This window comes from Chrysochloris asiatica, unplaced genomic scaffold (assembly GCF_000296735.1).
Source record: "Chrysochloris asiatica unplaced genomic scaffold, ChrAsi1.0 scaffold00071, whole genome shotgun sequence".
Taxonomy (NCBI): Eukaryota; Metazoa; Chordata; class Mammalia; order Afrosoricida; family Chrysochloridae; genus Chrysochloris; species Chrysochloris asiatica.
This window is the reverse complement of record NW_006408589.1, coordinates 4,856,304-4,881,698: the sequence shown is the minus strand read 5'-3', so window position 1 is coordinate 4,881,698 and position 25,395 is coordinate 4,856,304. Positions and strand designations below refer to the sequence as shown.

The 25,395-nt window shown below is 41.2% G+C and overlaps 1 protein-coding gene across 1 annotated transcript in view; it reads left to right on the top strand.

The window, feature by feature from the left end:
* Positions 1-1,109: 1,109 nt before the first annotated feature.
* Positions 1,110-25,395, top strand: part of CREBRF (CREB3 regulatory factor) — a 105,606-nt gene continuing 81,320 nt past the window's right edge. The window contains exons 1-2 of the mRNA XM_006864805.1: positions 1,110-1,222; positions 10,284-10,287. The gene's annotated coding sequence lies outside the window, so the exon portion shown is untranslated. The remainder of the gene's footprint in view (positions 1,223-10,283; positions 10,288-25,395) is intronic.

Here is a 25,395-nt window from a genome sequence, read left to right as displayed (position 1 = left end):
ACAGGGTCGCTATGAGTCGGACCCGACTCCACGGCACACTACCACCACCACCACTATTGCACTGTAGGATAAGCACTGGACAGTTAACTGCAAAGTTGGCAGTTCAAGCCTACTAGCCTCTCTCTCCAGCAACGATTTACAACCTTGGAGCTCTGGTAGCGTAGTGGCTACCAGTCTGGCTGCTAACATCAAAATCTCCCAGCCACTCTTTGGGAGAAAGATGAGACTTTCTGCTCCCCTAAAGATAGATTTACAGCCTCGTAAACTCTATGCAGGGTCACTATGAGTTGGAAGCCAAGGGTGGCACACAACCACCACTAGTCGAAATTTACTTCTTGGAAGTAGGTTTAGGATTTTGCTTTTGTTTGTTTAGGTTGTTATTAATAGGATCAGGAAAACATAAAACCTCAGGACCATGAATTAATTGGGCAAGGCCTGTTTGTCTAGGCAATTCTACCAGCGCTGCTGTGTACCACTGTTCTCTCTCTAAAAGGATCTGGGACATTGTGCTCAACAAATGTTAGTTGAATCAAGGAATGAATGAGCCATTGAAGGCAAGATCTGACAGTCCAGGACTCAACAGGGAATCAAAAGATTCAGATAGGGAAGACACTGGTCAGCAGTTCAAAACTATCAGCCGTTCCGCGGAGAAAGATGAGGCTTTCTGCTCCAGTAAAGATTTACAGCCTCGGTAACCCTATACAGGGTCGCTATGAGTCGGAACCGTCTTCATGGCACACCACCACCATTCCATTAACCCCTTCAGGTTTCAGTGAACTTACACTGTATAACTGGCATAAGGACACTTCAGGCCTCACAGTGTAGTTTCTGAACGCTGACAGCAAATAGAACAGCTGCAAACATAAAAGGTTCAGTATCAGACAGTCCACGTTTTAGCTGCGGGAGCCGAGCCTCCGCTCCGCCCCCTCTTCCTGGTTTTTCGTGGAGACCCGCCCCTCCGGGGTCATGTGACAGGGGTGCCCGGACAGGTTAAGCCCCTGATTGGTCGGGCTGAAGAACGCTTCGTGATTGGTCTGCGGCCGGCGGGCCTCCGCCTTCCTCCTCCTCCTCGCCGTGGCCCACGTGAGGGGGGCGAGTCACGCGATTTCCGGGAACCCGTCAGGAAGGACATAAACAAAACAAACCCGAGGCAGCATGGAGAGGGGCCGAGGCCCCTGCAGCGGGACCGGACCCAGCCCCTGAGGCACCTGCACACCCAAAGGTGAGTGCCACAACCCGTCACCCGGAGCCGGCTGGTCTTGGGCTGGGGGACAAGCCAGGCGGGGGGCGGAGAAGGGCCGCTGGCCTAGGAGCAGTGTCCGGGCCCTGGGCCGGCGGTGGCTGGGATCAAGGCCGAGACTGGGGGCGCGCGGGCCGCAGACCTCCGCCTGCCGATCACGGGGGCATCTGCTCCCTTCCCCCACTTCTCCCCGACCCGGGACGGTTACATAAAAGCTCGTGGCGGCCGGAGAGGGGAACCCGCGGGCAGACAGCGGGCTGGACCTGGGGTGGGCAGAGCAGGGAGTCAGCCCTGCCAGGCCGCCGGGCCCTTCTCAGTTGCCTCTGAACCCGGGGCCGCGGCTGCCGGCAACCGGCCTGTCAGAGAAGCGAGCGGGTGGGAGGGGCCGGCAAGGGGAGGGGAGGCGGGCTGCGGGGGAGGAGAAGAGAGAGGGGCGTGTGAGGAAGGGCTAGGGCCGCGGTGGCTGTACCCTGGCTGTACTCCTCGCGGAGGCGAGGAGGAGCGGGCTAGGACAGGGTCAGGGGGGAGTCTAGATAGGGAGTTTCGAGGGGATCCGCTCTCCCTTCCCTTCCCCGCCCCAGAGATGGCAAGAGGGGCCTTCCTCCCGGGATTTGTTTATATGCCTTCTCAAAGTAGCTTGAGGTGGCTCGGAGGCGGAACCCTCATTTCTGAGTGGCAGATCGTGCTGTCCAATGGAACAGGCGGGTTGAGGCAGCTACGCCAATGTGCGCGGAGGAGGCGGTGCCTACGGGCATCCGATAAGTTAGGCTGTGCCGGGGGTGGGTCGGGCGGGGCAGCCATGTTAGATGGGAGGGGACCGGTGGTGGTGGGTCACTGAGAGGGGAGGAGACAGGGCAAAGGGCTAGGGAGCCGGGCCGGGGGCGTTTTGGGTTTTGGACCGCGAGTCCCATCGGACCAGGAAGTAGCTCTGGGGAACCTGACCCAGACCCACCGCTCTCCTCTCCCGAGCTGAGGAGGCAGGGAAGTACCGAGGGCAGTCCAGCCACCCCTGGGGGTGGTTCCAGGGACTAGATGGAGCTCAGTCTCTGGATTCTCCCTCTTTTTCGGCCCTACGCTGCCGCCTTTGACACATCCGACCGCCAAACCCAGTAATTGCCTGCCTTTAATCCAAGAAAGCAAACCTTTCTGCTGTTTCTGAGCGGATTTGAACCTTAAGGAGGTACTTGGATAACTAGGATCTGAATTTCTGCATCAGGCCTCAGATAGAGAGGTAGGCAGTGCAGGGGAAGTTCTGCTTTTCTGGATTTTGCAAAGAGAAAACAGGGACCAGGAAAGCTGAGAAAGTTGAGGCCTGGGTGGGGATTCCAGCTTTTCTTCTGGATACCTTCTAAAAGACCAGCTCACGTTCTTGTCTTAGTAATAACTTGCCCCTCCTCACTGGTGGTTCATATTAATCAACACCATGAGAAAACTGAACATTGAGAAAATTACTTAGATTGGAAGGTTCTTTTAGGACAGTGCCTTGTTAATAATACCCAGCAGGTGAGAAATATGTTCAAGGCCTAACTTAATTATTGTTAAAAAGCAGGGGGGTGGGTGGGTGGGGAAGGGGGAAGAAGGACTTCTGTGTAAATTTTGTAGTCTGTGGCAGACTGGAAAATGATTTTTTCTGTTCTTTTAATAGAAAATAGCTAGGAGAAACTCCTAAAGTGAAAAGGAACAATGATGATACAAATAATCCGAAAATCACTTATTTTACTTTAATTGTGGCATGTGATTATTTTGGCAATATGTTGGCCATGTTAAATGCTTGCTTTAGACTTAAGTTACCATCAGTTTACGACTTGTGACTATTGGTATTGCCAAGGGAATCAAGCTGTTGATGTATCTTGGGTTAAGTCTTTAGGTGAGGAACATACTTCAGGTGTATTTTGCAGGGGTTGTTCAGGAATTGACTGTCTTTATTTAAGAATTGGCATTATCTCTTATTGTGTTAACTAGAGAAAAATGAAACTAGATAAATGCTTTATGGATTTTTGTATTTGTTTGACCAGTTAAATTCTGTGAAGATACCAAAATATGATCCCCGGTTAAATTACTAAAGTAGACTTAAGTATAACTGTTATACCAAATAAAAATGTTAGCTTACTATTTTACTAGTTCTTATTTCATCAGTCATTGCTGTGTTGCTTTCTAAGCCCTGCCCCTTGACAGTGTCATAATACTTCATTTTTGTATTGGTTAATGTATTCAGTTATCACTGAGTTTTTAATCCAGTGTTCTGATTTGTAAGAATGGAAAGTAGGTCCAACAGAATTTATTTGCCTCTCGTTCTTGTATATGACTGATAAAGCAGGTTTAGGGAGCTCTAGTGTCATGGTGTGGTGCTGTGGATTAATGCTCCAGACTGCAAAAACCGTTTGAAAATCAAGGTTGGCGGTTCAAGCTTACCAGCTGCTCCTCGGAAACCCTATACAGGGTCGCTATGGGTCGGAACTGACTCAACGGCACGTAACAACAAATGTCATGGTGGTCAAATGCTTGGCTGCTAAATTAAAGGTCTATAGTTCAAACCCACTAGCTGCTTGTGGGAGGAAGATGTGGCAGGCTGCTTCTGTAAATATCACAGCCTTGAAACTGCTCCTCTTGATCAGGGTCACTATGAGTCAGAATAAGCTCCATGTAAAAGATATTAAATATGTCCAAAAGAAGAGATTTTGAATATGCTACTATTCCATTGCCTATCATGGCAGGTGAAAACAAACTTTAATGCAAGGCCAGTGGCCTGCTTAGTTTCCTGCCTGGTTGTGTGTGGTTCTAGGATTCCAAGGTATGGGAAAGGAATTATAGACCCATATAGTGTAGTGGTTACGTGTTGGGCTGCTAACCTCAAGGACAAGCAGTTTGAAACTACCAGCTGTTCCGCAGGAGAAAGATGAGGCTTTCTGCTCCTGTAAAGATTTACAGCCTCGGAAACCCTGTACAGGGTCGCTGTGAGTTGGAACTGACTCCACGACACATAATCACCACCACCATGTCTGTTGTGGAGTTCTGGGGTGGCGCTGTAAGATAAACACTGGACCTCAAGGTTGGCAGTTCAAATTCACCAGCCACTCCTCGGAAACCCTGTACAGGGTCAGTATGAATCGGAACCAACTCGATGGCACTTAACAACAGGTGACAACATATAGTAGTACAATGTGTATTAAAGTGGCACCATTTTTAAAGCTAGGTGATGGTGGTGGTGATGTGCGATTAAGAGCTAAATTCACATATGCTGTTAAAGCTTACTTTTTAGTCAAGACTGGCAGTTACATGATTTAAAAAAAAAACGGTTTTATTATGAATTACGTGATAGTTTACATGGGAGAACATTAGCTTTACATTCACCCTATCATATATTGTTACATTGCCATGGTTATAGTTCCCACCATGCATCATTAACAAACCAAAGGGTACACCCCACAAGCCTGCTCCCTGGTCATCAGCACACAGCCCCTCTCCCTCTCTGGGTCTAGAGTTCCCAGCCGCTCCATCTCACCACATCATCGTCTTTACCTCCATGTCTGGAGTCAGTGCTTCTCTGGATAGGGTCCCGCATTCTGCTCTTCTCCCAGTGGTCTCTGATCCTGGACTGCAAAGTCAACCACTTCCTTCCTTTTGCTACAAGACATCTACCTTTACAACCCTCACAGTCAGTCCTGATATTAATTATTCATTATTGTACCACATGAGTGCTATCCTCATCTCCTTTCATCAGTCCCGCCAGTTACATGATTTTTAATTAATTGTTTGGTGGTGGTTGTGTGCCATCAAGTCAGTTCCAATTCACAGCAACCCTTTGTAAGGTTTCCGAGGCTATAAATCTTTATGAGAGCAGAAAGCCTTGTCTTTCTCCCACAAAACGGCTGGTAGATTCAACTGCTGCCTTTCAGTTAGTGGCCCCAGCTCGTAACCCACTATGAAACCAGGGATAGAAGAGATTTATTTCCATGTAAACTTAATATTGGATGTTTTGAGGGAGAATTCATTGGCTCTTTAATATTTAGTAGCTCATTCTAGGGTAGCTAAGCTCTTTGTCTAGATAGAAATTTAATTGCCAAACCATTGGTTTTGAATTATTTTAAGATAGAGGTCAGTAGACTTTTCTTAGAGGGTCAAATCAGATAGTGAATATGTAGGAATTGTGGGTTGTACAAGAATCCCTGGGTTCTGTAAATTGTCTGCATTTGACTACTAACCTAAAGGTTGGTGGTTTGAACCCACCCAGTGGCACTATAGAAGAAATGTCTGTTGTTCTATTTAAGATTATAACCAAGAAGACCCTATAATGGGGTTGCCATGAGTTGAAACTGACTTGATTGCAACAGAATTGCTTTTTGGTATTTGGTGAATCATGGTAGCGTGGTTACGAATCGGGCTGCGAACCACAATGTAAGCAGTTCGAAACTACCAGCTGTTCTGCAGGAGAAATATGAGGCTTTCTGCTCCTGTAAAGATTTACAGCCTTGAAACCCTGTACATGAGTCAGAACCGACTCCACGGCACATAACAACAACAATCTCTGTCAAAACTACTGAACTTTATATTTATAGCATAAAAACAATTATAGACAATGTGCTTGAGGCTGTGATTTCAATAAAGCTTTATTTGTTTACAAGAATAGGCTAAGGCGTGATTTGACTTCTTAGGAGCATAATTTGTCACCCCCTGTTCTAAGACCTCAAAAGTCACTGGGTTTTAAATATTTAGATGTTAGGATATTGCAGAATATTTCAATATGCACTTTATGCCAGATTATAGGAGTCTCCTGCATTGAAGATTATAGGACTTGTTTCAATCTGCACTTGCAGATTATAGGAGTCTCCTGCATTGAAGAATTTGTAGTACAAGAACACTTGGCAACATTGTGTTCTATATTTTTACTTCATCTACATATAGATATTTTCCTGAAAACCTGTTTAAAGCAGACATTGGAATACCAATATTGGTTGCTGGTGAATGGACTCCGACTCATGGCAAACTCATGCATGAGTGTTGAGAACTGTGCTCCATGGAGTTTTCAATGACTGATTTTTTTGGGAATTCATTGTGAAGCACCTCTAGGTGAACTTGAACTTCCAACCTTGCTGTTCGCGCCCAAGCACATTAACCATTTATACCACCCAAGGACTCTAATATTAAATCTTTTTTTTTTTTTTTAAACAAAATTTTAGTCATTCATTCTCATAAAAAAAAAAAATTGGCTCTAAAAGAACTTTAATATATTCAGTATGGTTTAAAAGTTCGTTTTGCATATCCTTCCTAACGAAACGATGTAACAGCTCTTTCAGGAAAAGTTAGTCAGGTGACTAGTCAGCACACTAGGTTGACAGCCCCATATGCCATACAGTTAATATAGAGTTATTGAATTGATTGTGCCATTGTCTGGAATATTTATAGAATGTCCTAAGTAGAATAGGATGCTTTTTCAAATAGAGCTGAAAAGATACAGCTTTCTCTTCCTCCCTTTCTTGGGAAATGTCACATGGTGCTAAGTGTCCAGTGAAGCAGAGATGCCACACCTATAAAATATTACACACACAGATACTTAATTGTTTTATAGATAGGTTTTTGGTTTTGGGGGGAGCATTGTAATATTTCACTAGTTTAGTTGACTTGAACTGGATTACGAGTGAAAGCATAAAGGTATTAAAATAAATTGACCTCTTTGAACTATGATAACAGGTATCAAGTGGCCTGTAATCTTGTTTCCTGTTCTATCTAACCTATTGATTGTTATGAGCAATCTCAGTTTATTAATTCATACTGGTATGGACTAATGATGCTTTTCTCTCACAGAAGGATATTGGGAATTGTTAGTCATTGTGTTCTCAAGCTCTTATGCCTTTGGATGTGCTAGTCCTTTGGGTTCCTTGAAACCACTCTCACCTCTGGCTTTTCTCTTTTTTTCTTAGCACCATTGCATTGTCAGTTTATCTGTATTATCACTTGCCCCATCATTTGACTGTGAGCTTCTTGAGGTCAGAGTCTGCCTCATTTTTGTATTGCTAGTTTTTGTATTGTTAGTGCCTAACACTATGCCTGGAGTCATGGTGTGGTGCTGTGGATTAATGCGCCAGACTGCAAAGCCGTTTGAACTGCAAGGTTGACGGTTCAAGCTCAGCAGCTGCTCCTCGGAAGCCCTACACAGGGTCGCTATGGGTCGGGATCGACTCGATGGCACTTAACAACAACAACACTATGCCTGGCACCTTTTAGTGTTTCAGAAGTGTTTCAACAAATGAGCAAATTGCTGAAGACAGCCTACCTGGAAAGTAGTAATGTCTACTATTAATAGAGATGTTGGACTTTTCATAATTGGCAGGTAAGTTTCCTTAGAAAGGAAGTAATCACCATCTGCTCAAAACAAAAAACTTTCATTCTTAAATTTACCCTATTAAGAAGTTTGTGGAGAAGCTATTTTGATGATGTCTGAAAGTTCCTTGAATTTGGTTGTGAATTTGTTTTCAGATAAACTCCCTTCAGGTACAGTAGAAAAGTTGAGCTTTTTCCTTTGAGTGTCATTAGCTCTCACCACAGTGGGTCTCCGGGTGTTTGTTAAATATGAATGGAGTTGCTTATTTCTTGGAGGTTTGGAATAATTTTTTATCTGTATTGTAAGCCCCTTTGACGGGGAGAGAAGCACTATTAAATTATTCTTTCTAATAAGTCAGATTCACCCCTATGGGGTGTACTAGACATAGAAGGCTTGAAGTGGGGAACTGACTGCAGGATAGCTTGTGACTACAATCCCATTCCATTGCCAGACAGGCCTTGTATGTCTTTTCACCAGTTTGCGACCTTCCAAAATCTGTATTAGAACCTTTGCTTCCTAAACAGGAACCTTTCCTTCCTAAACAGGTTTCTAACCTATGATCTCCCTACTAAATCCAGATACCTAGGATTATCCCATCATTCTGTCCTTTGTACACCTTTTGTTACAAAGTCATGTTTTTCACTTACATGTTGTTAGTAGGTTCTGACTCATAGTAACTCCATGTATAAAAGAATGAAACACTGCCCCAGTCCCGCGCCATCCTCACAATAGTTTTTATATTTGACCCCATTGTTGCGGTCACTGTATCATTCCATCTTCATATTTTTCACTGACCCTCTACTTTACCAAGCATGTCCTGCCTCAGGGCCTGGTCCCTCCTAACACATCTGAAGTATGTGAGTTGAAGTCTTACCAGGTTCCCTTCTAAGGAGCATTCTAACTGTACTTCTCCTAAGATAGATTTGTTTATTCTTTTGACAGTCCATGGCACTGTCCATATCCTTCGCTGACACTATAATTCAAATGCATTAGTTCTTCTCTGGTCTTCCTTTTTCGTTGTCTAGCTTTGCATGCTTATGAGGAGATTGAAAATATGATGGCTTGAGTCAGGCGCAGTGTAGTCCTCAAAATGTCAGCATTGCTCTTTAACACTTTAAAGAGGTCTTTCGTAGAGATTTTTCTATTACAGTTTTTTCCTTCACTGAAAAATTTAAAGCATTAAAAAGTAAAACATTAAAATGGTGGTATCGGAAGGAATTAGGGGTCAGATGGACATTCTTTTGTTGAAAATAAAAGTTGACTCATTGTAGAATCCCTTCAAACAGCAAGGCTTTTATATGACACAAGATAGTTTTAGACAGTTTTGTATGACACAAGATAGATTTGGACAGTTTTAAAAATTGTTTTTAGTAAGGGTTTTTGTCCTTAATTTTAAATCTACTGGAGTCGTGTACTGACTAATTGAGAAGACAGTTCAGTGTTAAAAGGGCAGTGTTTCAGAACAAGGTGTGTGATAGTCTGTGTGGAAATGTTAGAGAAGCTTCATAGAAAAGGTAACATTTGAACGGGGTTTGGAAGAATAGGGAAGGTAGCATTTAAGTTTAATCAAGGAGGTGTAAAAGGTAAACTGTGTAGGATGGGATTAGGTACAAGAAGACTTGAATTTAGGCAGTGGGATGGGGGCATGGAAGAGGCAGTTAGACTGATGTGTAAAATTTAGGAGGAATGAATTATTTTTTCATTTTGTCCTCTGATTCTCTTGGGCTAGTCTATACCCAATGAGGTGGATTGACACAGTGGCAGCAACAATGGGCTGAACCCTAACAGTGACTGAGAGGATGGTGCAGGAATGGGCAGTGTTTTGTTCATTTGTGCCATAGGGTTGCTCTTAGTTGGAGCTGACAGGATGGCACCTAACAAGATCTGTGCTGTCAGGTTTCTCAGGTCTCTTCTCTGTAGCTCTGACTTTGGCTGTTGGCCTCTTCATCCTAGTTTTTCAACTTGTCTTTCAGTCTTCTGTCAAGATCTCACCCACCTCCTTTCTTCTGTCTCTTCAGGTCTGTTGGTACCAAGGGCTGTATCTTTGATTCTGACCAAATGTGTGCCCTCTTGCCTTTATTTCACCTTCCTGATTCCTTCCTGACCTTTACTCCTTTTGAGTTTCTCTTTGTTAACTTTCTACTTTATTTTGTTGTCTTAAATGCCAACAAACTTTTTTTTTATATACTTCCTTGCTTTTTTTGCATTTGAAACATCAATACATTAAATCCATGTGTTTATTTCTTCTTTGGAAATCTTACAAGATCGACTAGTCTTTGATACCCAGCTCAATACTAATTATATATCTATATAAAGTCTTTATGAAGTATTTTCCCTTGTATTCAAAGGTGTCACGTCTTGTAGGCGACAGTGCAGAATGACTACATATTTGCTGTGTTTCATACTTCTTTTGTACCATAAAATTGCTCTTATAATGAAGTTCAGTTCAAATCTCACCTGTTTTCCTGAAGTATCGTCCAAAGTTTCCCTGTAGACTTGGTAGTAGGTAATACTCTAATTTGTAGTTTTATACTGTTATCTAAACAACTCATTTTGAAAATCAGCTTTATTGAGGCATAATTTGCATAAAGTAAAATCTGCCTAATTTTAAGTCTACAGTTTGAATTTTCCCACTTTTCTGTTAATTTCTCATACTATGGTGGCTTATAGGTTGCTGTGATGCTAGTAGGTATACCACCTGGTTTTCCAATACCAGCAAGGTAGACAGGTTTCAGTGGAGCTGCCACACCAAGAGCAGACCTTTTAGAAAGAAAGTATAAGCAGTCCACTTATGAGGGACTATTTGCTAAATTTGTTTTTTTAACTTTTTATTGTGAATTGAGTAAAGGTTTATAAATAAACAAGATGATCAGTTTGGGATTCAACAAATCATAGACTTTGTTTCATCTCAATGATTGCAATCCTCCTGTCCCCCCTGACACCCAATGCAGTGACATTTATCCCACTTCCTCCCTGTGTTTCTTATTTCCTTTTCACCGGCCTTCCCATTCCTTCTCAGCTTTGTCCTTCGGTAAATGTTGCCCTTTTGATTTTAAGTGCTTGACCATTCCATGGTGAGCATACCTTACTAGTTAGTGTTGTTATCTCCCTATTTACCTCTCTACTGCTAGCCACTGAAAATTTTATGCATAGCTGTGGAACATTGAGTGTGAGTTTTCACAGATGGACCAGTCATCTTACTGCCACAGTTGAGATAGAACATTTCCATTGCCGCAAAATGTTCTCTCATGGCCCTTTTCATCATTCTCCCACCCTGAGCCCCAGTCACTTTCTATCACTACAGTTTCACTTTGTATATCAGTAGTTGATAATTCTTTGTTGTGTGGACATACCTTGTGATGCTGCAGTATAATGCACTGGACCGCAAGGTCTGTTTGAACCGCAAGGTTGTTGTTGTTGTGAAGTGCCGTCGAGTCGATTCCGACCCATAGTGACCCTGTATAGGGTTTCCGAGGAGCAGCTGGTGAGCTTGAACCACTGACCATGCGGTTCAAACGGCTTTGCAGTCTGACACATTAACCCACAGTACCACACCAGGGCTCCCAAGTTCCAAGGTAGGCAGTTTCAGTTTAAACCCACCAGTGGCTCCTCGGAAACCCTATACAGGGTCACTATGAGTATGAATCGATTCAACAGCACATAACAACACCCACAACCACATTTTGTTTATTCATTATCAGTTGATGGCTATTTGGATTGCTTCCAGATTTTAGGTTGTTAAAAATAAAGCTGCTATGAACATCCAAGTACAGGTCTTTCAAATACCTTTCTTTAATGGTGCCACAGTTGATCATTCGTCAGTTAACCAAGAGGTTAGCTGTTCAAACTCTCCAGCGGCTCCACTGGAGAAAGCTATAGTGTCTGCTTCCATAACCAAACCTTATGGGGCAGTTCTACCCTGTCTCATAAGGTATCTATGAATTGGACTTGACCCAACAGCAGTGGGTTTTAGTTTTGTGTTTTCTTAACATTAAGAGTCCCTGAGTTGTGCATAAGGTTTAATGTGCTCAATCACCAACTTAAAGGTTGGAGGATTGAAGTTATCCAGAGGTGCCTTGGAAAAAAGGCTTAGTGATCTAATTCTGAAATATCAGCTGCTAAAAAACCCTGTATAGCGTAGTGGTTACGAATCGGGCTGCGAACCTTAAGGTCAGCGGTTCGAAACTACCAGCTGCTCCGCGGGAGAAAGATGAGGCTTTCTACTCCCGTAAAGATTTACACCCTCGGAAACCCTGTACAGGGTCGCTATGGGTCGGAACCGACTCGACGGCACTTAACAACAACAACAACAACAAAAAAAAAAAACCCTGTGGAATATAGTTCTACTCTAACATACATGGTGTTACTGTGAATTGGAATTGACTCCATGGCAACTGTTGTGTTTGTAGTTTTTAATTTGAAGATTGAGTCACAGAATAGAGTGAAAGTCAAGTTAGCTAAGATCACATCCAAGTTTTGTGATTTTGAGCTTCTCTGAGCTTGGTTTGCCCTTCTATGAAATGGGATTTGGAGCAAGCTAGAGCACGTGCAGGTTTAACTTATTTTAGTCAGTTCAGTTGGTTTTACCAGATACATGTTACCAGATCTGATTTATCTTTCTAAGAAAGTGGTTTTAGATACCAGAAATCAGAAATTTTATGCAAGATTTCCAATTTAAGCACTGACAATTAAAAATAAAAAATTTGTGTGGGTTGAACAAAATCCATCTGGACATTGATTTTGGCTGCTGGCCAGTTTGAGACCTCTGCTTTAAACCTTCAGTTAACTTTGTCTAGTTTGAAAATGCAAGTTATTCCAATTAGAGAAAACTCTTTTAGATTCATGTTTCCTTTGCTTTTCTGCTTGTACAAATGAAGTTAAAAACAATTGAATTTTAGTCTTTCCTCTGAATTGGAGAGACATCCAGAATAGTGCCTGATGGAGGAGTGGGACTGGGTTCTGGTTTCTTGTACTTTTTCTCTGATAACTGATTCTCTTCAATGCAGTGTTTTTTCAGCACCTGGAACATGATCTGCCTTCCTTGTTTATACTTGTTTCATTTAGTCTAAACCCTTTGAAACAAGTATAAACTAAATTGTGTGTGTATTTATTGTGTGTTTATTATGGATATGAAGATGAATTTTAAGTCCAGTCTTTGAAGTTTCGTAGACTCTATGAAGAAGCCAGTGGAATTAATTTCAAAAAAGTAATAAATTGTTTGTGACTGAACAGCAAGAGCAATAATCTCTCTGAAGAAGTCCTTTTGCAATTTCACTGTCAATTCATTGTGTGTAGAGATGACTAGTTTGCAGTTTTATGAATTGCTTTGTGAATCCAATTATTCTTTTTCCCTGATTAAGCCAGCCTAATTGACATTCATTCTCATAAAGCTGATGGCAAGGGAGTTAAATGACCTGCCTTGCTTGAGGTGGTTTTGTTGTTAACTGCCATCAAGTCAGGTCCCACTCATAGCTACCCTGCATACGGTTTTTGAGGAGTGGCTGGTGGGTTTCAACCACTGACCCTGTGTTTAGCAGTTCAGTGTATATCCTATGTGTCATACCAAGTCTTCTATGTTGTTATTGTTAAGTGCAGTCGAGTAGGTTCTGACCCATAGCGACCCTATATAGGGTTTCCAAGGAGTGACTGCTATTGTGGTTGTATGCTGTGGTTCTGACTCATAGCGACCCTGTCTAGGGTTTCTAAGGCTGTAAATCTTTACGGGAGCAGAAAGCCTCTTCTTTCTCCTGCAGAGCAACTGATAGTTTCGAACTGCTGACCTTGAGGTTAGCAGCCCAACTTGTAACCACTGTGCTACCAGAGATCTTGAGGAGCGACTAATGAGCTTGATTTGCTGACGTGTGGTTCTAACCAACTTTGCGGTCCAATGCATTAACCCACAGAACCACACAAGGACTCCAAGACTCCTGCATAGTAGTCCTTATTTACCCTAGTTCCAGGTAGCTAGGTTTTTGGGATAATTAAGTTTGGAATTTTCGATAAAGCAGGATTCTGATTTGCATTTGGGTTTATTCTGTTATAGCAGCAACATCTCAGGAACATCATAAGGAAGGAGTCTGATGATAAATGTAGTCCTGTTTATTGAGTGTCTGTTTTGTGCCACAAAGCTAGATACTTTACATTATAATCATGAGTCACAATATTCCTGTAAAATAAGAGGGGGGCAATTCTTGTATTTATACATAAAAGAAGGCAAGGGAGACTTTGGAATGAAATCACAAATACTCAGTTACAAAAGCAGAACTTTTTATCATTAATCTATAGTTTGCTCCTCAGAAAGCAAATCTGTTAGGATTTTTAGTGCCACAGAGGCACACAGGCTTTTTCAGTGTTGAAAGAGATGACTGTACAAACCATATTCAAAACGGTTTTGTAGCCTTGCACTCATATAACCTCTATATTTGTGGGTCTACAGTCTTGTACCAGCAGCATGCCCTAATTAGACAAGAGGAAGGACTTTGAAAATTGTGTTAGTGTATGTACACAGCACATTTGAAAAAAGAGGGAGACAAATTACTTTTGAAGAAGGGCCCAGAGCCCTGAAAACAGAGTACCAAAGTTGTTGTTAGATGCCATTGAGTTGGTTTTGACTCATAGTAATGCTATGCACAATAGAATGAAACACTGCCTGATCCTTAGCTATCCTCGGAACTTTTATGTCTGAGGCCATGTTGCTGCCACTCTGTTAGTCCATCTCCCTGGGGCTCTTCCTCTTTATCGTTGGTTCTTCACTTTCCCAAGCATGATGTGCTTCTCCAGGGACTGGTTCTTCCTGACACCTTGTCCAAAATATGACAGATGTGGTCGTGCCATACTCACTTGCATTTTAGCTGTAGTTCGTTCAACAGATTTGTTTGTTCTTCTGAAAGTCCATGTTACTTTGAATATTCTTCCCCAACACCTTAATTCAGATGCATTGCTTCTTCTCCAGTCTTCCTTATTTGTTGTCCAACTTTCAATTAGGCAGTTGAAAATAGTATGGCTTGGGTCAGGTACACTTTAGTCCTCAAAGTGACATATTGCTCCTTAACACTTTAAAGAGCCCTTGTGCAGTAAATTTGCCTAATGCAATGCATAATTTAATTTCTTGGCTGCTGCTTCCGTGAGTGTTGATTGTGAATCCAAGCAAAATGAAGTCTTGGACAACTTCATCCTTTTCTCCATTTATCATGATGCTATTTATATGTTCAGTTATGAGGATTTCAGTTTTCTTTGCATTCTTAAGGCCTTGTTTTTGTTTTTCATCAGTATGTACTTCGAACTTCACTTCCAGCAAGTAAGGTTATGGGATCACTGTAGTAGGGAGTGTGGTGGCTCTGTAGGATAAGCACTGGACTGCAAACAAGGTTCGAACCCACTAGATGCTCTGTGGGAGAAAGATTAGACTTTCTACTTCCTCAAAGATTTATAGCCTCGGAAATCCTATACAGGGTCACTATAACTCAAAAGGCACTTAACAACAACAGTGACATAGCAGGGCTTGGAACTAGTCTGTCTTGGTTCGATCCCTACTGAGAATTTGCCTTTGCACCTCAGAGGTACTGAATCAAAATCTATATTTAACAAGATTATAGTGTCTGTGATGGAGATTGCACTGGAACCTTGTTCTGTGCTCCTTCATCGCTGAGCGCTTTTATGCTATTTGTTGTTAAGCGCTGTACAGTGGTTCTGACTTAACAGAGTCGCAAGGCTGTAAATCTTTGTCGGGGCATAAAGCCTCATTTTCTCCTTCGGAGCAACTGGTGGGCTTAAACTTCCGACCTTCTGGTTAGCAGCAGCCCAGTGCTAATTGTAAAAAACCACGTCGTTCCCCAGCTTTTATGCTGTTGCTTTTAATTGTAAAAGTATTTCTGGTTTTCTTTATATTGTGGGGATTTCTACAGAAAAACTCAGAGAACTAGTGATTCTTTAAAACTCAAATATTTAACAGTTGGAATAAAATGTCTTGCATTAATTAAAAATATGATGTTTGCCTGTGTGTGTGTGTGTGAGAGAGAGTGTGAGAGAGAGAGAGAGAGAGAGAGAGAGAGATAGACGCAGAATGAGAAAAAGACAACAGTGTAAAATGTTTCAATTATTTAAATAACTTTAAATTCTACTTCTTCTACCTATTTCATCTCCAAACAAGAATTAATTCAGGTGTGTCAAATAGATTGAAATTCAGACAGTATTCTTCCTAGGGGGTAGGAGGGAAAGCCAAGAGTACAATTATAAATATTTTTACAATACTACGTTGTTTCAAGACTCAAACTACAAGATACTTTAGAGCACATAAGAGATGCTCAGTAAACATATATTGAATGAGTTTTTGGAATTTCCTCTTTCTATGGGAGGATTGTCCTCACCTGTGACTCCTTTATCTAGCAGGACCTGTGATCTTAGAGGATTTCCAATTTATTGTCAGCCAACTCCTGCATGGCTGCATGCTCTGGAGTAGACATGGGCTGTGATGGTTGTTCTCATGGTGGGAGAGAATAAAAAGGAAGAATGTTATGAGCAAAGGCATGATGACCAGAATCTCACTCTTGGAGTAAATTGGGATTGTATGTACATCAAGTATTTGGAGAATACTGGTGGCTCTGTAGAATAAGCACTGAACTGCTAACTATAAGTTCAAATCTACCAACTGTTCCATGGGAGTAAGATAAGCCTTTTTGCTTCCATAAAGATTTATAGCCTCGGAAATCCTATATAGGATTGCTATGAGTCAGAACCGATTCGACTGTATTTAACAACAATAACAGTGCTGTGTAAGGAGCCCTGGTAGCCTTATAAGATAAAAACTGGGCTGGCTTAACTGAAAGGTCGGCAGTTCAAACCCACTAGCTGCTCCTTAGGAGAAAAGTTAGGCTGTCTTCCCTGTAAAGATTTATAATCCTGGAAATTCTGTAGATGGTCCCTATGAGTTAAAATGGACTAGATGACAGTGGGTTTAGTGTTGAATATTAGTATTATGTTCTGACTGTGGAAGATGGAGTTGGAAAGATAGTTTCATTGTGTCTGAGTGTTTCAGACATTCAGCTCTTTGGGATTGTTGGCGATTTGTGAACACTGTTAAAGTGATTGTGGTGGCTTAGTGAGGATAATCTAATAGTGAGATATAAGAAATGGAGAGAGGGAGAGACTGGAGACAGGAAGATATGTAGAGCAAATGTTGAACTGGTAAATATGAGAAAATGAGGGCAAGTAAGGATTGAGAAAGTGGGAAGGGCAAAATCAAATATGTGTGTGTGCTCTGTATCAGGTAAGTGGCCAGTGTGTATTTGTTAAAGAGAACGGAAATGATTTAGCAAAGCAAATAGGGAGAGGAAGAAGTAAGATGAAAGTAGTGTTCCAGACCAGGACAACTGACAGTGATGGCACTATGGACAGAATGGGAAAGTTGGGGTGGGGAGACATCCCGTTCTTAAGTGATGGGATGTGAATGTGGAAATACATGGATCTCAGCTAGTTGGTCACATGCACACTTGTGTGTCTAGGCAGCAGATGAAGATTTGGGAATCCTCTGGAAATGACAAAAAGCCCTTGGTGGTACAAGTGGTATGGTAGCCTGCCGATTGGTGATTTGAACCCTTCAGCTGTTCTATAGGAGGAAGATGACGGTCTGTTTGTGTGAAGATGACAGCCTTGAAAACGGGCCAATTCTGTTCTATTCTGTAGAGTCATTATGAATGTGAATAGGTTCCAGAGATTTTCTGGAATAGGTTCTAGAGATTTTCTTTGAGGTCGAATGAGTAGAGACATTCTCTGTGCTGATAAGTTTGTGTGGATGCATTTACTGAATGACCTTCTTACAAACCTCTAATTCTTGCTGAACTTTCCTTTCTTTCTTTTTTTTCAGAATGTGAAAGGGGCTAGAAAGGGTGTAGGATGTGATAATGCTGTTAATAATTACCCTACTTCAAGTTATTTTATGAAAATCCTCATGTTGTTTTATCAAATGACAGGGTAGAGCATGGTGCTTTGTAATCTATAAACAGCTGCACAAATATCAAGTGTGAATATTTTATCTCCAGTGGTAACCAAGTGGGGCTGGGGTTAGAACTACATTCTTTGGTTCCATCTTAAACACTTCTGTTCTTTTGTGCTCTGACAATTTAGTTGACACATACCAAGGTCTTTCTTATTGGTTCTCTAGGGCTATAGTTGTGTTTGCAGCCCAAAGATTAAATTTGAGTAGAAGTTATTAGGAAGAAATTAAGTAAAATTTGAGAGGTCTTGTGTCGTCCTTTAAGACTATCTCAAGTAGAGATCATTTAGTAACTTAGCTCCTCAGGATTTTCAGTAAAATGTGGATTAAATTATTTTGTTTAAATACGTATTATTATTATTTTTTTCCAAATTGAATTCAGCTCCCATATTTAAAAATTTTGAGTGAGAGAGGAAAAAAGATACGACTGTTAGTTTGATTCAGGGATAAAAAATTTGCAAGGTGTTATTACAGAAGGATCTAATTATAAGTACTGTTTTGGCCAGGATAGTCATATTTTCTCACTCAGTTTGAAGGAGAATACTTATCTTCACCTATTTTTCATTCTTCCAGACTAGTAGCAGGATTTGGAATGCAAATAATGAGGGTCCTAAATAATTCCAGACATAAATTATAACCACTATTTTTGGAGTTTACTCGTCTGTTTTAGAGACTTGCTTATGGGAGGGTAAAGGATAGTGATTTGCCTTCACTTGTATTTACAAGATTAATACTACATAGTAAAGAGGAAAACTTGGCCCCCCCTCCTTTCTCACTACACACACACACACACACACACACACACACACACACATTGAAGAAGCAGGCTTCTTCAGTGATTCTGAGGCTATACCTTTTGCTGTACAATGAAACAGGACTTAGTAGGGATCTGAAAATTTTTCAGAGTAGTTTTCAGAAAGGAAGGAATGGTTAATAGGGACATGTTGTTAAGTGCCATTGAGTTGGTTCCAACTCATAACAACCCTGTATAGAATTTATGAGGAGATATTGGTGAGTTTGATCTGTCGACCTTTCAGTTCAAACTGGCCTTCTGGTCCAGTGCTTATCCTATAGCGCCACACATGTATAAAATGTAGAAGGCTAGTTGGAATATGTGATAGGTGGGTTCTACTCAGCTAAGGAGCCTAGGGTAAACCAATAAGCTGTCCTTCTTGACAAACAAGTGAATTTCTTGTGGTATACACAGTGTGTTCTTCTTGTTTTAACTTTACTGGGGCTAAGCCTCATGATAGACACCACCCCTTAGAATTGTGGCTCTGGTATTATTTTACAAACAGCACCAAGAACTCTGCCCACATGAAAGAAAGGCTAGGATGATTGTGAACCAGCACATTAGGAGACATCCAAATGAACCCCAGTTAATGAATCAGGGCTTCTTACTGGCTCATTCTAGTTTCACCACTGCTGAGAATTTGCCTTTCCACTTCAGATACGCTGAATCAGAGTCAACGGTTTAAAGTTCCTGGAAAAATAGAATAAAAAGATACTGTAAACTTTCCATGAACTTTTTGAAACCTACCTCGTATATCTGGGGTGGAAAAGGTAAACTGTAGATTCTGAATCAGTATGTTTGAGGTGGGAATACAAATTTTTAACAGAGGACCCAACTGGAATGAACGAGTTTTATGCCTTATATGAGTTAAATGACAGTATGAATGCATTCTTCCACATGTCTGTCAGTTTGTCATATTGTAGTGACTTGTATGTTGCTGTGATGCTGGGAGCTATGCCTCACTAGTTTGTCATATTGTAGTGACTTGTATGTTGCTGTGATGCTGGGAGCTATGCCTCACTATTGCTTGGGTGAACCATGGTAGACAGATTTCAACAGAGCTTCCAGACTAGGCAGACTAAGAAGAAAGACCTGATCTAATGAAAATTAGTCAATGGAAACCTAATGAATCAAAACAGAATATTGTCTGATGCACTTGCTTTGGGTATGTCATTGAGAGGGATCTTTCGCTGGAGAAGACATCATGTATGGTGAAGCAGAAGGCCAACGAGGACAAGGGAGACCCTCGGTGAAATGGATTGGCATAATAGCCACAACAGTGCCGGTGAATATGCCAGTGACTCTGAGGATGTTGCAGAACTAGGCATTATTTCTTTTTGTTACACAGAAGCTTGCCATGAGTCAAAGTTGACTCAGCAGCAACTATCTATAACTGTATAAATGTATTTATCTGTAACTTTCTGGGTTAAAAAAAAACTGGTGAAAATGCACACTAATTCAACAATCTGTATATATGTAGTTCAGTGGCACTGATTACTTATTCAAGTTGTGCCACCAATCTTGCTACTGTATTGGCATTTCTTACCTCAAAAAATTTTTTGACATCTATCTTGATGAATGTTAGGTGGCCCAGAGTGCTACTTATCACGGTGGCATGCCAGTTCCCTCAAGGTACTGAAAGGGAATATCAGCAAAATCTGTTCACCCTGCCTTATTAACCACATACTAATTCTTGGAAGAAACATGAGACTGGCTGCTTCCATAAAGATTTACAGTCTCAGAAATACTATGGTGCTGTTCTACTCGGTTCTGTAGGGTTACTTTGAGTCAGAATCAACTTGATGGCAGTGGGTTTGGTTTGGGGAAGCCAGTGTGTATAAAAGGGGAACTTTTGATCGCTGGTGCAGACAATGTCTGGATCAAATGTGCAGTAATGAGTATAGTGTTCTGGGTCTCTTATTCTACAGGTCCTTATTTTTATGATGTAGCCATAACAATCCAAGTGTGAACAGTTTTTAATTAGGGAGAGGAAGTTCCATAGAGTGAAGCCTTCTGCTATTCACAGTTGTCCACTGGCTTTCTCCTTCCTCCTCTTCACTCAAGGCTTTTTACAGACTAATCTCCTGGCTGACTTTTGTTGAGTGTACTAGGTAGGTCATTCTTTCAACTGAGAGAAGATCCCCTGCTACCTTGTACAGAAAGAACCAACTTTGCTGTATTATGAGTGTCTGTATAGGTGGGTTCTCATGGCAAGAAAACAAAATTCTTGGAGAGCAAGTCCAAAGTTGGAATATAGAGAAGAAAGTACTACTGAGATCTCCAAAGCCACATTTGTTACTGACAAAACCGTGGACAGGCCTCTTCATTTGCTTATCACATGTCTGTGTTTCACATCCCTATTTGGCATAAAGCTGGGCCACATAAAAATACATGTTCTGAGCTGTTAAATCAGACCAACTCCACAAAGTGTGCAAAAGACTCAGGAAGATTATCCACCAGCCTCAGGAGGCACTTTAAGGTGGTACACCACAAAGATGGGGAAACGCCAACTGTGCCCTCCCCCCATGCTTATATTGAACCCTGGGAGTCAGGCTTTCTAGGAGTGACCTTTGTCAATGGAAAGAAATAGACATGTGGCCTGTTGAAAGGGAATGGTGGCCACACTGACCTGTATAGACATGTTTCTGATCAAATACCCCATTAGCTTTGTGGCTGGAGTTGTACCCAGCATCTTCTGTGATGCTCTGAGAACCAAGCAAGAAGTGTACATTTTCCTCTTATCTCTGCTTTTCTTGAGAGTGCGGTGGCTCTGTCGGACAAACACTGGAATGCCAACCACAAGGTTGGCGGTTTGAGCCCCCCAGCAGTTCCACAGGAGAAAGATGAGGTTTTCTGCTCCTGCAAAAGATTTAAAAGCCTCAGAAACCCTATACAGAGCTGTTATGAGTAGGAACCGACTCAGTGACACTTAATACCAAGCAGGGATCATATATCTGCTTACTCATAAGATATATCCATTATAAAGAATATTATTTTTTTAATGTGAACTTTTTGTGAAGATGTGGACTCTCAGGAATCAGATGGAACCTTAAAATTAAGAAGGGGCATAATTTAAGAGCTCTAGAGAATATGTGAACTGGCTAGGACACACCAGTCAGCTCTTGCGTTTGGCTTTTACAGTTATAAGTAGTGGTTTAAGCTTTTGTAAGAAGTATTGTCTTATTTTACATGTTGCCTTGCCCCAAACTCAAATTTAATAACATCGAGTTGATTCCAACTCATAGCAACCCTGTATAGGTTTTTCAAGGCTATAAATCTTCACAGGATAAGAAAGTCTATTTCTCCAACAGAATGACTGGTGGGCTTAAACTGCCAACCTTGTGATGATCAGTCCGGGGCATATCCTACAGCCCTACACCTAGCATGCAAATAAACAAACTCCAAACCAATTGCTTTAGAATCAGTTCTGACTCATGGTAACCCCTTTTTTGTCAGAGTGGAACTGGACTCTATAAGATTTTCAGTAACTGTGGTCTTTCAGAAACATTTCCAGACCTTTCTTCCAAGATACCTTTAGATGAATTTGAAAGACCAACCTTTTAGTTAGTAGCCAAGTGGTAACCGTTTTGTACCACCTAGGGCTTTCTGATGGAATAGACTGTCAATTACTCATGTGCAAGTTCAGGCAGAAGCTGAGGAAAATGAATACAAGTTCACAAAAGCCGAAATACGACCTTGAACAGATCCCACCTGACTTTAGAGACCATCTCACGAGCAGATTGATGTATTAGACATTAATGACCAAAGAACAGAAGAGTTGTGGGATGACATCAAGAACATCATACAGGAAGAAAGCAAAAACCTCATTAAAAGGTTAAGAAAGAAAGGAAATTCGAGAAGACAAAATTAAGTATTATAATGAAATGTGCCAAGACCTGGAGTTGGGATGAACCTGCTCAACATTTCTCGAAGTTAAAGAAGTGAAGATAAAAGTCAAAACTTGAGTTGTAATGCTGAAGGAGTCTATGGAAAAATGTTGAATGATGCAGAAAACGTCAAAAGAAGATGGAAGGAATACGTGGAATCACTGTACCAAAGAGAAATGGTCGATTTCAGGAGGTACCATATGATCAAGAACTAATGGTACTGAAGGAAGAAATCCAAACTGCTCTGAAGGCATTGGTGAGAAACAAGGCTCCAGGAATGGATGGAATGCAAATTGAATCTTTCAGCTAAACTGATGCCGGACTGGAGGCGATCACACATAGATAGCAAGAAATTTGGAGGACAGCTACTTGATTTAACAGATTGGAAGACATCCAATTTGTGCCCACTCTAAGTAGAGGTGATACAATGGAATACAGAAAACATTAAACAATATCATTAATATTACATGCAAGTAAAATTTTGCTGAAGATAATCCCCAAACGGCTTCAACAGTATACTGTTAGAGAACTGCCAGAAACTAAAGCTGGATTAAATGAAGAAGAATGTGGCATCAAGATTGGAGGAAAATTTATTAACAACCTGTGATATGCAAATGATACAATTTTGCTTGCTGAAAGTGAAGAAGACTTAAAATACTTACTGATGAAGATCAAAGCCTTCAGTATGGGTCACATACTGTAAAGAAAACAAAAATTCTCACAACTGGATCAGTAAATAACGTCATAATGGAGAAAAGATTAAAATTGTCAAAGACTTCATTTTGCTTGGATCCACAGTCAACACTCATGGATGCACCAGTCAAAAAAATCAATGACGTGTTGCGCTAGGAAAATCTGCACAAAACCTTTAAAGTACTAAAGATGACAGTTTGAGAATTAAGGTATTATGTGTGGTGACCCAAGCCATGGTATTTTCAGTAGCTTCATATGGAAGTTTGACAATGAATAAAGAAGACTGTAGAAGAATAGATACATTTGAATTATGGTGTTGGAGAAAAATATTGAAAGTACCATAGTCTGCCAGAAGAACAAACAAATCTGTTGGAAGAAGTATAGTCAGAATCCTCCTTAGAAGCCAGGATTTTTCATACTTTGAGACATGTTACCAGAAGGGACCAGTCCCTGGAGAAGGACATCATGCTTAGTAAAGTGGAGAGTCAGTGAAAAAGGGAAATACCCCAGTGAGATGGATTGGCAAAATGGCAAATGCCACAACAATTGTGAGGCTGACACAGGACTGGACAGTGTTTATTTCTGTTGTTCATAGGGTCTCTATGTATTAGAACCGACAGAACAGAGAGACTCCTTAGCGTAAATGCATATGTTGTTATTGTTAAGTTCCATCAAGTCGGTTCCAACTCATAACGATCCTGTATAGGATTCCCAAGAAACAGTTGGTGGATTTGAACCACCAGCCTTAGGTAATATTACAGTGCTTATCATACAGCACCACCAGGGCTCATATATTTGTATGTTGTTAAGTGCCACCAAGTCGGTTCTTACTCAGAGCTACCCTATATAGGCTTTCCAAGGAGCAAATGATGAATTTGAACTGCTGACTTTGCAGTTAGCAGTCCAGTGCTTATCTTACAGTGCCACAGCAGGGCTCCGTACTTGTATAGTAAAGTAAACCTCAATCTATGATTACATGGCAAACAAACAAAAACCTAGGGTGGCACCTGGTGAAAAGAACTATGAAAGATTGAAACTGGCTGTATCGAATAGTGATGCTGCTTATATATATATATATATATATAAATAATCATTTGCTCCACCTGGTTGCTTCACAGAACTAGTTATTTATTTCAGGAATTCCCTACCACCACCACCCCCACCTCCACCCTCCATACCCCTGCGCTATTGTTGAGTATTTTTGAATGAGTTAGGTACAGAAAATCTCTTGGTAAATATTTCTTTAGACAAATAGTCCTCTCTCCCTTGAAAAATTCATAAAATTTTATTGGGAACTGGTGAGTCAGTACTGTGAATGAAAGGAATAATCTAGCCCTCTTTTAGTATTTTTTCAAAGAAGCACTAGCCCTAAGGATAAGCAGTGGAGGAGGCTTGGGAGATGGGATATTGCTGTGCTCCATCTAAAGGTGATTTATAATGAACATCTCAGCACTCTAAACTTCATAAGAAGTCTTGAGGAAAAATTAAAGTAAGTTTAGCAGTTTAATGTATGCTTTTTAGACATCACAATATTTGTTGAGTAAACATTCCTTGGAACAAATCTTCATAGGTCACACATTAGTTGGAAAATTAGACCATTGTTTTTTACGTTTTCATTGTGAATTAAGTGATAGCATCTATGGGAGAATATTAGATTTACATCCATCCTATCATATTTCATTTCATTGCAATGATTACAATCCCCTCCATGCATTATCAAAGAACCAGAGGGTACACCCGCAAGTTTGCACCCCCCCCCCACCCTTCAGCACACAGCCTCTCCCTCCCTAAATCCAGAGTCCCCAGCCGCTCCATCTCTCCGCCTCCATCTCTCCGCTTCACGTCATCATCTCTGCCACCATCTCTGGTGTCACTGCTTCTCTGGATAGGGTCCCGCACTCCACTCTTGTCCCTTGATGGTCCCGGGGTCCTCCGCTCCTGGACTACAAGATCAACCATTCCCCTCTTTTGTTACAAAATGCCTACCTTTACATTTCCAACACTCACAGTCAGTCCTGATAGCACTTATTCACCATTGTACCACAAGAGTTTTTTCCCATCTCCTTTCATCAGCCCCGTCCAGACAGGTTGGAAACCACTCAGTGGAGATTCTACCTTCCATCACACCCTCTGAAACTAGGCGCCCCCCTTCTTTTTAAAAAAAAAAAAAATTTTTTTTTTTTTAGCAATATGTAGACATTTTATAAATACAGCTCCCAGTTTATGCAGAACTACTTGGTCATGTAATAAATTATAGGGTTAACAAAGTTCAAAGCTTTTTTTTTGTTGCACATCATTTCTTTTCCTTACCTTTTTTTTTTTTTTAAAGGTTTTTATTGTGGATTGAGTGAAAGTTTACAGGGCAGATCATCAGTTTTATGTTCAACAAAACATACACTTTGTTTCATAATTATAATCCCTTCCATGCACCATCAGTTAACAGTATTTCTCTCTATGTGCTTTAGCTTTTTT